The following is a 16,060-nucleotide window of genomic DNA, read 5'->3' as shown; positions in this document are numbered from 1 at the left end:
GAAATAAATTGCCACGTACATTTTTGTTAGATTCTTTGCATTTTATGCATTGTAAAAATTTTATATAGAGATGATAATCTAAAATGAAATTTCTTCCTTCTTGGTTGCTAAACAGATGGAATAAACTAACTACAAGAGCATAAATCAGCTAAAATACACATTTATAATGCTAGTGGGATGTAACTGTACATGTGAATCTGAACGGTGCTTCTGTAATTCCTGGTGGTAAACAATATACTTCTACTTTCTCTCATCAATATGCTTGAAACTGATGAAAGAAGTTGGTCTACAAGTACAAATTCTCCTTTGCAGAAACATTATTCCATCTTTTTGCAAATAGACTTTCTTGAACTATGATTGGTTTCAGTTTATGTACAGTCTTTCCTAGTGACTTAGGTGTGCTTTGGAGTGTGTCCAAAATTGTATTTTTGAAGCTGGACAGATTCTAAGAATTCTTTTTCAGAAAGGTCTGGTTCTAGTTTCAAGCAGCAGTGTTGTTGAGAATATTTCTCTTCTCAAAATGTTCATACCCAGCTCCAAAGACATGGATACAGTACATGAATAACTGTCCACAGCAGGTCCCTCCAACCTTCCACACCACCTTTACTCCCCTATGGGCTGACCAACAGGGCATCTGAGATGGTATCCCATGGGGGCCTGCATCAGGTACTGTAATGAGGTCTCAAGCTGGGAAAGGCACATGCAGTCTGCATGCTTGTAGAAATGGCTATAATGACAATAATAAACTATAATAAGATCAGAGAAGGGTGCTTAAACACTAAACACTCTCCTATTCCCTGGGGAAAGAGGGAAAGAAAGTTGAAGAGAATCACAGAGGCAAACCATGGCGCGAGACACTGGTGGGGGTGTGTATAATGAGACATGCCATTGCCAAGGCAGAGCAATAGGATGTTTGGTATCAGCTGAGGATCTTTACTGCTACATTGGTCTGGGGGTGTGCACCAGACTAAAAATGCCTGTTCTGTAAAACTGATGGCCAGCATTTTGGGCGGATGTATCTTTACACAAAACCACGTATACATAGATTTTGAAATGTGGAACTGTTATATAGAAACCAGCGCGCAGCTTCTGCCCAGAAATCTGTAGAAAAGTAGTAGTAGAGTATTAAGAGACTGGATAACCAGTACTACCTAAATTGTTTAATTTGCCTTTTAACTTCAAAAGAATTTAGGTTTTGTAGCTGGACTTTGCAGCTATACCACCACAGCACCAGCAAACTGGGTCAGGAGCTCAGTTAGATTCTCCTTCTGCAGTGACTTCTGCCTTACTGTGGGTATAAAGACTTGCCTGGGCAGTCTGCTATTGTGGGGACCTCTGGAGCAGTAGGTTTCAAAATGAAGATAAACAGATCAGTTAAAAGCTATTTGATTTTTTTTTTTTTTTTAAACTTCACGCATACAGGCTAGGGTGGTAGTGCTCCTATGCTATACCTTCAGCTGAGAAATGTGAGAACTACAGAAGTCATATATATTTTCCAAATGGAAGTAGTTAGTCTGACGTCATAGTATTTCTGAAGCTGGACTTTGAAACATGTGACTGTTTTCATCCAGATCCAGCTCTGCCATTCTTGACTCCTTGGTGTAGCTCAGCCCCTGAGCATGCATAATGAAGCTATTAGTATTTTATGAATTGAACTCTTTTTCTCTTGGGAAAGGGAGGGCTTCCTGAGTATGTTAAGCAAAGCAGAATTCATATGAATCATATGGCTGAATTACAGTACATCTACTTATGCCCTTGAACTTTATGATCTGCTGCAAAAGACATGAACGCTTGTAAAGGTATGGGAAGGGTATGATCCAGGATCAGCGCTCAATATGTCAAACATTAATTAGAGCTGAAGAAATATAAGTTTGTTATGGAAACAAAGAAAAACACAGAACAGTGTGCTGCCGGCCAAGTCCCTGAGATATTCAGGAGTCCTGCTTTGAGAATCTTACCATCAGCTCCCAAAACACATTTGCTAGAAGTTCTCCAGTAATATATTTTGAATTCTATCTACCTGGTAAATCCAGACTGCCTTTTCCTTTAAATTTAATATTGATACATATATCTGAAACACAAGAAGGATCTGAAACTATGAAGCCTAATGATATTGCTTTGGATTTTTAGCTATAATGAATAACACTTCTTTCAAGGCTAATGGTCTGGGTCAGTGGTACAGCTAAATCAGTTAAAAATAGGCAGATTAACTTGAGCATTTGCTAGTAGTTCTTAATTTTGTTTTGGTTTCTTTTTTTTGTTTGTTTTTGAAGGTGTGGGGGTGTGGGGTTTTTTAGTTTGTTTTCAGTTGTGTTGTTTGTTTTTTTTGTTGTGGGTTTTTTCCTTCCTTTCCCCCCCCCCCCCCCCCCCCCCCCGTTACTGCTGAATGAAATCCACCACAGCTGCTTTGGCAGAGGCTGTGCAATTTTGAAGACTTTGATTTTAGTCATACCCTTTTAGTTATTGTATTTTGAGGCATAAGTTATGCTTGTTTTTTGTGCTGTGACTTTTGAAAATAATTCTAAACAATGTGTGTTCTTGATCTGAAGGACTGATTTTTTTTTTCCATTTTTTTTTCCTTCAGAAACTTTAAGTTCCTTGGGTTTTATTTACACAACATTATATGTGTCTTTGCTTCTGTAATTTGTAGATTCAACTGGTAATAAACATGTTTTATGTGCTGGACAAAGACGCTTAGAATTTGCATCCTTAGCCACATGAGTGGCACATGAACAGAGTGGCTGGAAATTCTACTTGAGTATATACAAGCATAAGAGCTTTAGAAGTGCATGTATGTTTTCTTGAATCTGCAGAACATGATACACTGTGAAGACAGCATCCAGTTGCATTTGCTCAGAGAGCACACTGATAGACAGATGGGCTTTGAGAACAGAAGTGACAAATATAAATTTCTCTTAAAGAAAAGTGCTATCATTACTGCTACTTGCTTACATATGTTTTCAAGCATGACCGTCTTAAGTGTTGCTAATAAGTTACATTGCACTGATAATTCAGTTGCATCTTGAGGTTTTCAATAAACAGTTAAATTCTGCAAGATTTCTGTTGTTCTGTGAATTCTTCTACTGATTTACACTCAGTGGATGCAGTCAAAGCAAGATTGTTAAAGCGATCCTGATTACTGGACAGATAATCACACTATGAAAGAATACAGGTTTTCATGTTTGCTTGTTTGGTGGGTTTTTTTGGTCTGCTATTGGAGCAGATAGCTGTAGGTGTTATCTGTTCTCAAAAAGCTTTTCTTTCCTGTATGCACAGGCCCTTTTGAGATTGTTCTCACCTGCTATGAACTCTTTCTAGCTCGGGAAGTTGACAGTTTCTTTCCTAACAGTGTGTTCCCCAAGAGCATTGTAAAATACGCTAATAGAATTTTGGCTACTACTTTGTATTTGTTCTGCTTCCTTTGTTAGAATCCTCTCTTTTATTAGATGAGACTTTATTTAAAAGAAAAAACAAGCAAACACCTCCATTCTACCATATTCTTCAGTTTCACAACCTTGAACGTTAGCAATTGAATTTCCCTTGAATTTATAAACCACCTTACCAACTACTGCCACCTGTACTTTAGCCAAGGGAGCAAACAATGGAACTGTTGTAAGATCAGAACTTTGCTTCAGGAAAGATCAGGTGGAATGTTACACAGGCTGCCTGGATGAACTTGCCTGGGACTTCTGCTGGCTACCATCCCTAAAGGTAGGTTTGGGATTGTGCAGCTACTCGTGCATGCGTACTCACTCTGGTTGTGTTTAAAGTAGGCTTCACACCTTGAAATGTCTGGATTGTCTGTTCACCCCTGAGCTTCTGAACCTTGTGGTTGATGTGAGGAATCTTCCTAATCAGACTGAGGTCTCGTTAACTTCCCAACCTGAAAAATATTTTCTACCTCTGACTAGGAATGTTTACTCTGTTTTTAAAGTGGGTTGATGGCAACTGTGGATAAGCGCACACCTAAAACAAGTGATACTCACAAAATTTTATGCACCCAGATAGCTGACAAGTGAAAATGGGAGTTTTTTCACTTTCATTTGCCTGAAGCATACGCAGATACAAAGACCAGATTAAATGCTGTTTGCGATTCCATCCCCCACCCCCTTTGTTTCTTCAGTGAGCAGTGCCTAAAGGGTGTTTTCTGTCTTGAATGTGTACAACTACCAAAGGAGGTAATGTTGGATGCTTTAATTTGAATAGGCTCTTGAATTTATGATTAAATAGTAATGCTAGTATGAGACATGGAGGACTGCTGTATAACCTATGGGCATTAAAATTCTTACTCAGACATGAAGTCCGTGATTTTGATAATGATCTGTTATATAGTATAGAGGTTTGTGAAAAACTGAGCATTTGTTAGTACTTTTGGAAATAAATGTTTTTAAGAATATTGAAACTAAAGTGTGGTCAAATAACTACTACTAATCTTTGAAGCATCGCCAAGCATAATGTCATATTCTTAGGGCATGAATAGTTTTAGGAAGAAATCCAGAAGCCTTCCATAGCTATTTACTAATAGCATAAGATAACTGAGACATGGAAAACTGTAAAGGCACAGCAAAATGTGTTTAAATAAAATCCTCGTGGGTATCTTTTTTTTCTCTTAAATTTTACTCTTATGCTTTCATACGCTATGTATGATATTCTGTAGAATAATTAACAGTGCTGATGTGCAGGGAATACCCGAATTACCTGGTCCACTTCGGTTGTGATATAGGCAGCAGTGTAAGATGTTTATAGTCCTTGCAAGGGAAATACAGTAAATGCAGACTGTTTCTCATTTTAGGCATGGTGTTAACTATCTTTTTTTCATAGTAAAGGCAGTATTGGCCGTAAGGTAACAGTAGTGGACCTGATCTTGATGTATGTTAATTGAAGCCTGTGCTAAGGTGCTATCTGCTTGGGTAGCTCTGAGCAGTTGTGTCCAATGTAAAACTTCTTCCCCCCTCCCCCTTTTTTTTTTTTTTTTTTTTTTTTTTTTTGTTGTGCAAGTGTGGAAGGCAAAAAGCTCAGGCGATGACATTACTGTCACCTGCTTAAAACAGTATGAAGTTCTTCAAGAATCGGCATAATCTCCAGGGTTCACTGTTTTCCATGAAAGCATTTATTTCAGTCAAAATACTTCACGTTCTTCTCTGCACAGACATTTCAAGAAAAGTTAAAAACATGCCATTTTAAAGGGAAACCTTACCTTTCTTTACAAATATACCTACTTTTAAGTAGATTGTACTATTGTGGAATCAAATCATACATCTTATTAGGCACACATGATTCATGTGAAAGCTAAATAAACTGAGATGCTTCCAATAAAAGACTGGTGAACTAGGCTTTCTGTTCAACTTCTTTATTTTTAATTCATTCCTTTATCTAGTGTCTCCCTTAACAACCAACCCTTTAATTCTGTTTAAATTAAAACCAAAATAAAATTTCCTGGGTTTTTTATTTTCTTTTATTTTATATGTATGATTTGCCCTCTCAGAGCAAGGGGAAACAATCTTGCCCATCTGCTTGTAAAAGCATGATGAATCTTTTGAATATGCGAATGTACGATCTGTTGTTCAAGATGTCATGTTTTTCCCTCTGTTGTTAGCTAGGAGACAACATGGAATACCCTGATTTACCTGTGTAATCCCAGTGTGTCTCAGGTGCCAGGACTTGCTGTTGAGATCAGCATGTCTCCTGTCAGAAATGGTTGGAGTGAGACAGGGACGGCATGACCACTGGGCGCAAAAAGCTACAGAGGTCAGGTTTCAAGGACAGCCAGCATGGCAGTGATGTGGCAGTGACAAGTTGTCAAGCGAGCAAATATAAAAGCGAGGCTAGGAGGGAGGGAGGAGGGAAAAGTCTTGTCATTTCTGATGAAATATTCAGCGTAGCAGGTAGCAATGGACTGAATGGATTATACTCATGAGTTTGGTGATTGTTTTTTAAGAATGGTGGAGAGCTGATGGCTCACAGTGGAGGTCTGTTCAGTGGTTGCAAATAATTTGTTTACTAGCCTGATGATGCTTTGCAAGAGATGTCTGTTGTAAATTGCTTACTTCAAATTTTTGATTAAATTAAATACTGTACTCTTGTTTATAACAGTAGTAACATCAGGCTTGGGTAAGACACCTTTTAGAGCCCTAAACTGCTAACTTTAATCCCTGAACTGTTAAGTCACTTGTATAGGTCCTTGAGTTGCTATGGAGTGATGCAACTTAGAGAAATTTGGAAGGAAAACTATAATAACGATGCCAGTTCTGAATGATCATAAATAATCATAATTAACAACTCTGCTGTGTAATTTTGTTGGTTTGTTTTCAGACACTTTTCATTTTATTTTGAATTTTTTCATATTGTATTGAATTGAAACACTTCTGTTTGTAGTTCTGTGTATTCCATAGCATATGAAATAATAGCATACTTTATTTGTCCCTGAAACAGACCGCAGTAATATAGTGACTTTTATCTCCTGGCATATTCGCAGTTCTTGTTACCAGTTTTCTTAATGGTAAGAGCATTCTACTGCATGCACATTATTCCTTGGATCAGTAATACTTTCACCAGCTTGCATATGTGTACATGCACGCTAATTCTGCATGTATATGCAGAATAAATGTTAATTTAAGCTTGATTAGTGTAATCTCATTAAGAATAAATACTAAAAGTATGTCATGATTCCCAGTGAAGCCTTGAATAGCTTGCTGTAACATGAGGAAAAATGGTGTATTTGCTGAAAGAATGCCTGCATATTCTGCTATGCAGCGTTTAGCAATTGAACAATCATAGGGTTTTTTTTGTTAATGTGGACATTTATTCTTAAATAAGTAAACATGATCAAATGCTTTATTGTGGATATATATGGAAATATGCTTTAAATATGTGTTCTGTATTAAATTTCTTCACTTTGTGCTTTTAACTGCCATCAATTACTTTTTAAGTTTAACTTTTCATTTCTTTACGTGGGGGAGCAGCTGTATATTGACAGCTAGTGATGCTGAAGGGAAAAATATAAAGTTCTCTTTACTATCCCATTCTCTTCTTTCTATCTAAAACAATTTAATTATTTTTTAATTCATCTGCAGCTGCTCAGGTTATAGTTGTGGTAGTGGGGGGATAGAAGGAATGAAAACAGCCCAAATCCATAGTCAGTAAGTCAGTATTTAAAAATGGATGAATATTACTTTTTAGCCTTATAAAAATAGGCTTAGTTGCTTGAGAACTTAGATGGAAGGAAAAGAAAATATTTCCCGAGGCAAAATGGTCTTGGAATGAAAAGAGAAAATAAGTTAAAATGAAAACAAAGCTATGAAAATGTTTAATGATTCAATGCAGTTTTGTCTCATTGAAGAGCAATATAGCTAAAGAGTAACCTTAAGAGTTTAAATATAAAAACAGACAAGAAAAAAGACAGAAGTCAGTATATGGATTGAATGACAGTATGCGGGAGCCCGTCAGCTGGGATCTTGCCCACCTGAGGGGTGCTCAGCATCAGCATCTTTGCCACTGTAATGCTTGAACTACTCTTCCAGCCAAATCACTGTGTCTATCTCTTGCTGTGGATTTTTGGCAGTGGATTCTCAGAGTTGCAAGCTGGCTTTCACAGTGCCATGTGCTCTCACTCCCTGCTGATGCACGTTGCAGGTGATACCACAAAGATATCAAAGAGTTTTCCTTCAGTCTTCCTCTCCAGAGCTCCATGTCTTCCAAGTTAAAAAAAAAAAAAAGTGGAACAAGATTTTTCTGAGGTGGACTAAAGCAAAAGTCCCCAAAAGAGATGTATGTTGAAATCCAGCAGAGAAATTGTTCAATATTGATAATCCGGTAATGTGATATGCTCTTTTCTTAGAATAAGACTTAGGATTTGAAATACCTGTAAAAGAGAATTTGGATTTTCATTTTTAAAATATAGATTTCTAGTCTTTTCCTAGTAAAAGTCTTTTTAGACTTGTAAATTCACACTTCTTGTGAGTGAAAAACCTTTTCAGTTACCCCACTGTGAAAATATGAGAAAAAGGAATTGCCAAGAACACTAACCTTCTGCTTTAGAGGACTACCCGTACCCTCTGTACCTCTCTCTTTCACTGATTATTTGGGCACCCTTTAGCAATGTATATATTTGTGATAGTCCTTGAAAATTGTGATAACAAACCTATTAGTGGTGACTTACAAAACGACTGTTTGACCATTTTATTTTTGCTATAAGAAATGCTGGAACTGATTTGTTCAAAATTTAACATGTGGAGCCGCTACACTTTCTTGTTATGTACTATGGGATGTGGTGTGGTCTCTGGTCATTGTCTTAGAGAGTTAATGTGCTTGTTCTCTTTTGTCAGCTTGGTCCTTGCTAGTGGGATAATCAAGTACCTGAAATTTTTAGACGCATCCCTGAAGATTCTTGTACCTGAAATTTTTACACACGCATTCCTGAAGATTCTTGTTGTTGCTTGTCTTCACCTTGTGAAGGCTGCTCTCACAAGCTTATTTTTCCACGACTAAGTGGTAAAGTACCAGTCAGTATTGTCTTTAGGGTCACTTTGGAATTTAGTTTTCTGAAAGATGGCTGGCAAGTGATATTTTTGTTCATATGGGAATTAAAAGTTGCTGCAGCAATCTTATGTGTATTTCTCCTGTGCCTAGTTCAAGCAAAAATACTGGGAAAGACAGGAAAGTCTGTCTGTCTGTAGCCTATTTACCTCTCTCTCTCTCTCATTAATGTTTTGCATACTTGTGAGGTTTACCCAGTGACCACTTAAAAATCCTACCTGACATCTGTGTACATTACACAGTGACTGCTCTGGCTGGCCTTTGTGTTGAGAAGCACAGTAGTAATTGTTTTGCATAACCTCCATAATCTCCTTATCTTAAGGCTCTGATTTGGTCAGATATTTAAGCGCGTGCCCACTTTTGGCCATTTTGCTTCACAACAATGACTTTTGGGTTTTTTTTTATAATGGCTAAGAAAGAAATCTCTTTTAAAATCCACATACAAGTCAGTAGGGGATTTGGCAAAACCATCATTTCACCAAATCCTGTTATTGTTCAGTGAAATATTGAATCTTATAGAAAAAAGCTACATTGTAGGTAATGTGTGTTCTGGCTTGCCAAATTGGTTAAAAAAATACATCTCTCTTATTGTCTGCACTATAACATATTCAGTAGTGTGTATTACTAATACAATAAATGAAAAATTTATTTCTTTAACACTGTCATCTCTCTCTCTGACATGCATCTTGAGATGATTTGCAAATGCTGAGTTGTATAAGTGGCTTAAGGAGGGAAATCAGTTAGCCTCTAATATTATGCTGATGCATGGCCAGTTGCTTGAACCCACTAATGAACTAATCTCTGATATTCTAGTAAATGGTATTCTTGCTCTTGCACGCTGCACATATTGTTTTAAGTAAAATCAACATTAAAAGGAGAGAATTGAAATGGATTATGGTATTTATCCTACTTTTTCTCATATGTACTTTGAGAGAAATCAGAAAGTTTGCTATCCAAAGCAAAATCTTGTGTGTCTTTTTTTTCTCCTTTTTTTTTTTCTTTTTATTCATCCTGAGGTATTAAAGTTATTAAAACCTATGCTTTGCTTTTGGCTGACCACTGAAGCTAAATATCTTCTTCTACATACAGAACGATCTTTTAAAACAATATACCAGGACACTTGTATTAAGCACAAGGTAATTTTTCTTTATTTCCCTTTCTATCATCACTGATTATGAAAATAGTTTTGTGTAAGTACAGATTCTCTCTCCCTTATAATCAGCTACCTCCTGCCTGATTCCTTAATTAATGACATAATTCAGTGTTCTGGACATCACAATCACTTCCAGGGTAGTGAAATATGATCAGAGCTGCCTGGAATGTGTGTAACAAACCCCCCAAGTGAAGGTCATGCCTCTGTTGTGTTTTCCTACCCATAGAAAAAAATATGCTCTCAATCTAGATGATTTTAATTTTTAGATTAAAGAAAGAACAATTGAAACACACCCAGAAAGAAAAAGCAAGTATAAAACTAATGCTCTTTCTTAGCGTACCGCAGAAGTCTGTATCTTAATGCATGGGGTAGTAGCTTCCTACTTAAGAATGTGGTAGAGAGGCAGAGAATCAAATTAGCATGTGCCACCCATCCCATCTTCCCCCCACCCTTTTTTTTTTTAAATCTTTTTTTTTTTTTCTTCTTAACAATCTGACAGTCTGGCCGGGACTGATAATTTTCAGTGTATTACTGTTTGCAGTAGTAAACAATTTATCAGCAGTTTTGTCTATCTTTGTCATAGTTTAACTGCAGCCAGCAACTAAGCACCGCACAGATGCTTGTTCACTCCCCAGCACTCCCTGCCCCCAGTGGGATGGGGAAGAGACTCAGAAGAGTAAAAGTGAGAAAACACATGGCTTGAGATAAAAGCAGTTTAACAGGTAAAGTAAAAGCCACACAGGCAAGCAAAGCCAGACAAGTAATTAATTTGCTACTTCCCATTGGCAGGCAGGTGTTCAGCCATCTCCAGGAAAATAGGGCTTCATCACACATAATGGTTACTTGGGAAGACAAAATGGCATTACTTCGAATGTCCCCCCCTTCCTTATTCTTCCCCCAGCTTCATATGCTGAGCAGCACAATGTCATACGGTGTGGGATACCCCTTTGGGTCAGTTGGGGCCAGCCGTCCCAGCTGTGTCCCCTCCCAGCTTCTCGTGCACCCCCAGCCCACTCGCTGGTGGGGGGGTGAGGAGCAGAAAAGGCCTTGGCTCCGCGTAAGCACTGCTCAGCAATCACGACGACGTCTCTGTATTATCAGCGCTGTTTTCAATGTAAATCTGAAGCATAGCCTCATACCAGCCACAGTGAAGAAAATTAACTCTATCCCAGCCAAAACCATCACACTTTACTTTTAAGTTTTTGGCTTGCCTTTTAAATGTCAAGGGCAGGAGGGAGTTAGTGCTTTATTCAATGGATCTTAACAATCAAGAGCTAGAAGCCCAAGGAAAAAAAACCCAAAGCCTAAAATCATCCAGTGTTTCAGTGGAGTTTCCCTAAATGGTGTACGTTTTCCAGAGTGTGATTTTTCTTCTAGGCTGTAGAGATGTTTCCAGTAGAGTTCCACATACATTTACAAAGCTCCCCTAAAATTCCCTAAATCTGTTCTGTAGCTCTCCAACTTTCAATCTATGATATAGTGCTCCTGTTCCATTGCTATTATCTAATACTGAGTATCTAAATTCATATATTTCCTCAGTGAAAAATGACTACAGTACATTGCAGAACTCCCGAGATTTTGCATTAGGCATGCCAAGGTATACCGCATACTGTTTTAACTTCTTTTCCACAGGACATGCAAGATATACAGTTCATATTTAAACCGCCTCTAGTTAATGTAAATCTTTTCACTTGCTTCCTGTATTGATGGGTTTGTTCTAATGTTTGTTCACAAATCTAGCCAAAATGAGAGTTTACTCCAATTTGCCGTCATTCTCTAATTTCAATGTTTATTGTTGATGAAGATGTAAAAATGAGTGATAAACACCTCTCGGATAAATGCAGTGGGTCTGAGGAGATGTGTTGTCAGCTAATTTAAAAAAGTTGTAAGTAGTCCTGGTGAATTCCTTAGCAAATAGCTGTCTAACACTTAGCAGAATGTTCAGCTTTTATGCTTTTTTTTTTTTTTTTCTCCAGTTACTGTGTTGACTTTTCTACCTGAGTATCTCCAATTCAGTGTAACTGGTGAGAACAGAGACAGAGAAAGATTTCATTAAAGGCAATAGAAAGCTTACCATTTTTTTTCCTTTCCTTTCTTGAAATAGCAACTGTATTTTGCCATGACCGGTGGGGTGGTGATTATATTTCTGAGGGGAGAAAAAATGGCAAATGGATTCTCTCCATGCTGCAGACGGATTAGCAGTAGTTTACGTGCTTAGATTATTTCCCTGTATTTATAAAATGGGGACTTTTATTTTTCCTATCTACTCCAAGTCTCTGAACAGGTTTAGTTAAGCAGTACTAATATCAATACGTAATATGGATATAGTGGTTGCAATCTTTGATTCTTGCTTTGTTTGAGTTCCTTGACGAGTGCTAAGTAGCAAGGGAATGGTTCTTATAAAATTATACATCGAAAGTAGTGCAGGCGCAATGGAAATATTAATGAACATGATTGTTTTGACACGTAAGAATTAGAGCATGTTTAAATATTATGCATAGTGTATGAACTGCTGGCACAAAATTGGAAACGTGAGATTTTTTTTCCTAGCAAATATAGTTCAACTTTAGGTTCTTCTCAGATTTAAAAAAGTCAGTTTACTTAGGTCAGCTTCTGGGGCCTTTAAAGTCTCTGCATTTCAGATTAAAGGCTGCCAAAGAGATTGCATATAAGGGTGGTTAGTGAACTCCAAAGCTTTGTGATGTCTGAATTCTAAAAAACAGGTTAATCCACCCTAATTTGCACTACATTCCATTTGCATGTTGATAAAACGAAATTTACAGTTGCTTTTTGGCAGTGTTCAAATTTACATTTGGTATATTCTATACCTTTGGCATAAAATATGCTTTTTCCTCTTTTGACCAGTTTTTTATGCAAATAACAGCAGAAATACAATGCATTTGTCTGATGTCCTAAAATAAAACGCAAAATTTACAGGGTTATAAAACCATGGGTTAGAAAAGATTTAAAGGATCTTGAGCCAGGGCTATTTTCAGATGTTTGTATGGGAATGTGTGGGATTTGCAGGATGTTTTATGCTAAGAGCTTTTCAAAGTGTATGTTTAGTAATATTGTCTGTAGTGGTTTTTTCATGTCTTAAAAACTGTCCTTATTTTAAATAGCTAGATATGATCCAAAATTTTAATGGCCAAATGTGTCCTAGAAAGTAGTAAAATATTCAGCTATGACTGGAACAGTCGGTGGGCTGATGAGTATATATCTTTTTGTATTTCAGCTTCATGATGGAATTCTATTTCTTAGCTTTGTTAATGGAGGCTTTTGTTTTCTAAAGAATAATAAACTTTATATGAGATATGGAAATGCATGCAGGAAAGTTTGTTTTTTTAGTAGGAAAATAAATATTACTTAAAGGATAACTTTGTTTAAATGACGGAAATTAAGATTAATGAACACTTGACCTGTTTTTTAAAATTGCTATTATTTCTTTATAATATAATACAATTCACACTCCTAGAGTGTCCTATTTTTGAAAATTGATAAATCAAATATGATTATCAGCTCACCCTTCTATCCGTAAGCAACTTGAAGCAAAAATGGCATCTCAGTGTACTGATCAGTTCTTGGATCAGACTGAAATATATAAATTGCTGCTTCATTTAGATCTCTATCTTACAACAGAGTGTAGTTAGTAAAGCTATAACACCCCACTGTAGAAGGTGAGGAAATAAATCAGGACAAAAATACAAAATAAATAATTTAAATTTCTCAAAAATATTATTTCATGAATTTTGTGTCTTTTATGTAAGTAAACAAAAATTGCTCATCAAATATCTATTCCAAAGTCCATTGATTTCAAGCAGTAGAGCATCCCTTGCCTTCTGTGTCAAAGTACAGACAACCTTATTCTAGTGACGGTCATGCATGGTCTATAGGTTCAAATGCTGGACAAAGCAGAACAGGCTTTACCAGGATTGCAGAGGTTTCCCATTGCCTCTGGATTTGGGTTTTGGTCTGTTGTTTCTCAAATTCACGTATTCTGCTCAAGAATTTTGAGAATTTTCACAGGCAATAGCTAAGATGCTTTCTAATAGCTTGCTTTTGATTACCCAGATGATTAGTCAACCTTTAATAACTTGTTCAGCAGTCTTAAAGAATTGTCTTTAGAACCTTTCAAGCAGTCTGAAATTCAGCTTTCCTTGGCAGTATTTCACTTGAAGTAACGGAGGGAGAAAATCCTTTGTAGTACAAGACTTGGCTGCTGAAATTTCCTTACAGTCTGTAGGACAGTTACAAGGTGATATGTCCAGGTTCAAAATACCTATGTGGAATATTTTGGGATATCTTTTAAAATTAATCTTTTAGCCCTCCCTTTTAATCTATAAACTACATGAGTTGTCAGGTGAATTTTATCAGTAAGTATCACCAGATGATGACTTATGTGCTTAATTATCTTTTTGGATTATATCTTAGACTATACTCAGTCTGTGCAGCAGATGCATGCACATCCTGCGTTTCTGGAGCTCATCAGCAGTTCCAATGAGAACTTGGTTGTTGAACTCCATGGCTTTAGCTTGTCGGAGCAAAGGCTGAGGAAGATGATCTTGGCTTTTACTGTGAGGCAGGGACTTACCTGCACCCAGAAACTTTAAGTACTCTGAATTCTGTAAGTTTATAATCATTGTTTTGTGCAGGGGTAAATATTTGTGCAGCTCTCTTAGTTTTCTGCTATTTATTTGAGATGGATACCTTTTGTGGTTTTGTTCTCACACTGCTTTAACAAACTAGATTGAACAGGGGAATAGTGAGTAAAGGTATGTAGATTAGCTGCTGTATCCAAAAGAACTGTTGCAGAAAAGTAACTTTCTTTCTGCAGAAGGTGTTACCTTCAGATAGGAACTTTACTTATGGCCTTACCTTTAGAGAATTGGTTCATTATCTCACTTGAGTTAAGGACTACATCAGGACAGAACTGGTGGTTTCATGATGTCTGTTTAAATCCCTGAACACACTTATATACATAATGGCTGTGCCTCAGAGCAACAAATCTCCACAAATCAATGGATCTACTCTTTGATGCCACCCACGGAGGGAGCCATGTGGCGCAGGGCTGTGGACGCAGAGGCGCAGTCAGGAGAGAGCTCTGCTCATGGCAAGGAAGCTTGCTGGTGAACTCTTGAAAGCTGTTGGCCTGGTGTGTTTCCCCCATTGTTGAGCTAGCTCTGATGTGATTAGTATCTGGCACTTGTTTGTCTGCTTGGTATCACCATAGTGTTCATAAAGGCATATGTTTTGCCCATTGGAAAAAGAAGTAGTTATTAATAGTTTTCTTTAATTACACACACCCCAAAAAAAACCTCCCACAAAACAAAAAAAACCCCAACCATAACCCAACCCCCTCAACCCTCCCACCCCAAATCCCCAACATTCTCCCCCCCAAAAAAAGTACAGTCTTGTTTATGTGAAAGTATTATTTTTTCTTTCTTTTTGATATACTTCTCACTATGGCATATGTGTGTGATACGCAGAGGTTTATGGTGGTTTGTTTTGTTACTTACATTCGAGATAACCAGAGGCAGTGACATTAAGAGTAAAGCTGTTTTGGCTTTTGTTTACATTCTTTTTATTAAATCTATTAGCTGTTTGTTTTCAGATTGGTTTTAGCTATTTACTGTTTTTCCTAAAATGATATTTCGACACTCTTTTTCTTTCCTGATGGTTTGGTATTTATTGGAATGCAGGAATCATGGTGAGGATATTGATCTGTGTTGGTCTTTTTTTTTTTTTCTTTCTTTCTTTCTTTCTTTCACATGGTCATTTAGATTGAGCCATCTGCTTGCCTGATAGTGGGAATGCTGAAGAAAGACATTTTCTTTTCAGCTCACATATGAATTGTACTTTCAGATAGAGCTTATTCACTTGAAAATACAAAGATTGAACTGTGATTCCATAGCGTTATGTATAAAATCATGAAAAATAAATTATTTTCCTCCAAAATATTTTCTTTGATGTTGGTTCTTTGTCACTGCTCCACTATTGATTCAAACTGTGGCATATGAAGTGCATCTTCTCTGTAATCACTGCTGTGACTGGGCAAGAAAAAGGACCATCTTTATTCTACTAATTTTCTCACAGTTTATTTCAGAAAAAATGCTTTGATAAATGCCCTCCATCCAAGGATCTCCAATACTTTGCAAGATGGTTTTGCAGCATGGTTGCTATGTTGTTGCTATTTATTTTTGATTAGGAGAGAGAGCAGAATATTTCTCCTGGATAGTTGCCCCATGCTGAGGACTGCACAGTGAGTCCATCCAAGAATGCATATAGAACCTACATAATCTGACTCGGGGTCCACCCATACTTTAGATGTCTGAACTTCAGGTTTTTTTAGCAAATTTTATGCATTCAAAATAA

Source organism: Falco cherrug, chromosome 14, assembly GCF_023634085.1.
Source record: "Falco cherrug isolate bFalChe1 chromosome 14, bFalChe1.pri, whole genome shotgun sequence".
Classification (NCBI taxonomy): Eukaryota; Metazoa; Chordata; class Aves; order Falconiformes; family Falconidae; genus Falco; species Falco cherrug.
The sequence above is the reverse complement of the archived record's forward strand: the minus strand, read 5'-3'. Positions refer to the sequence as shown.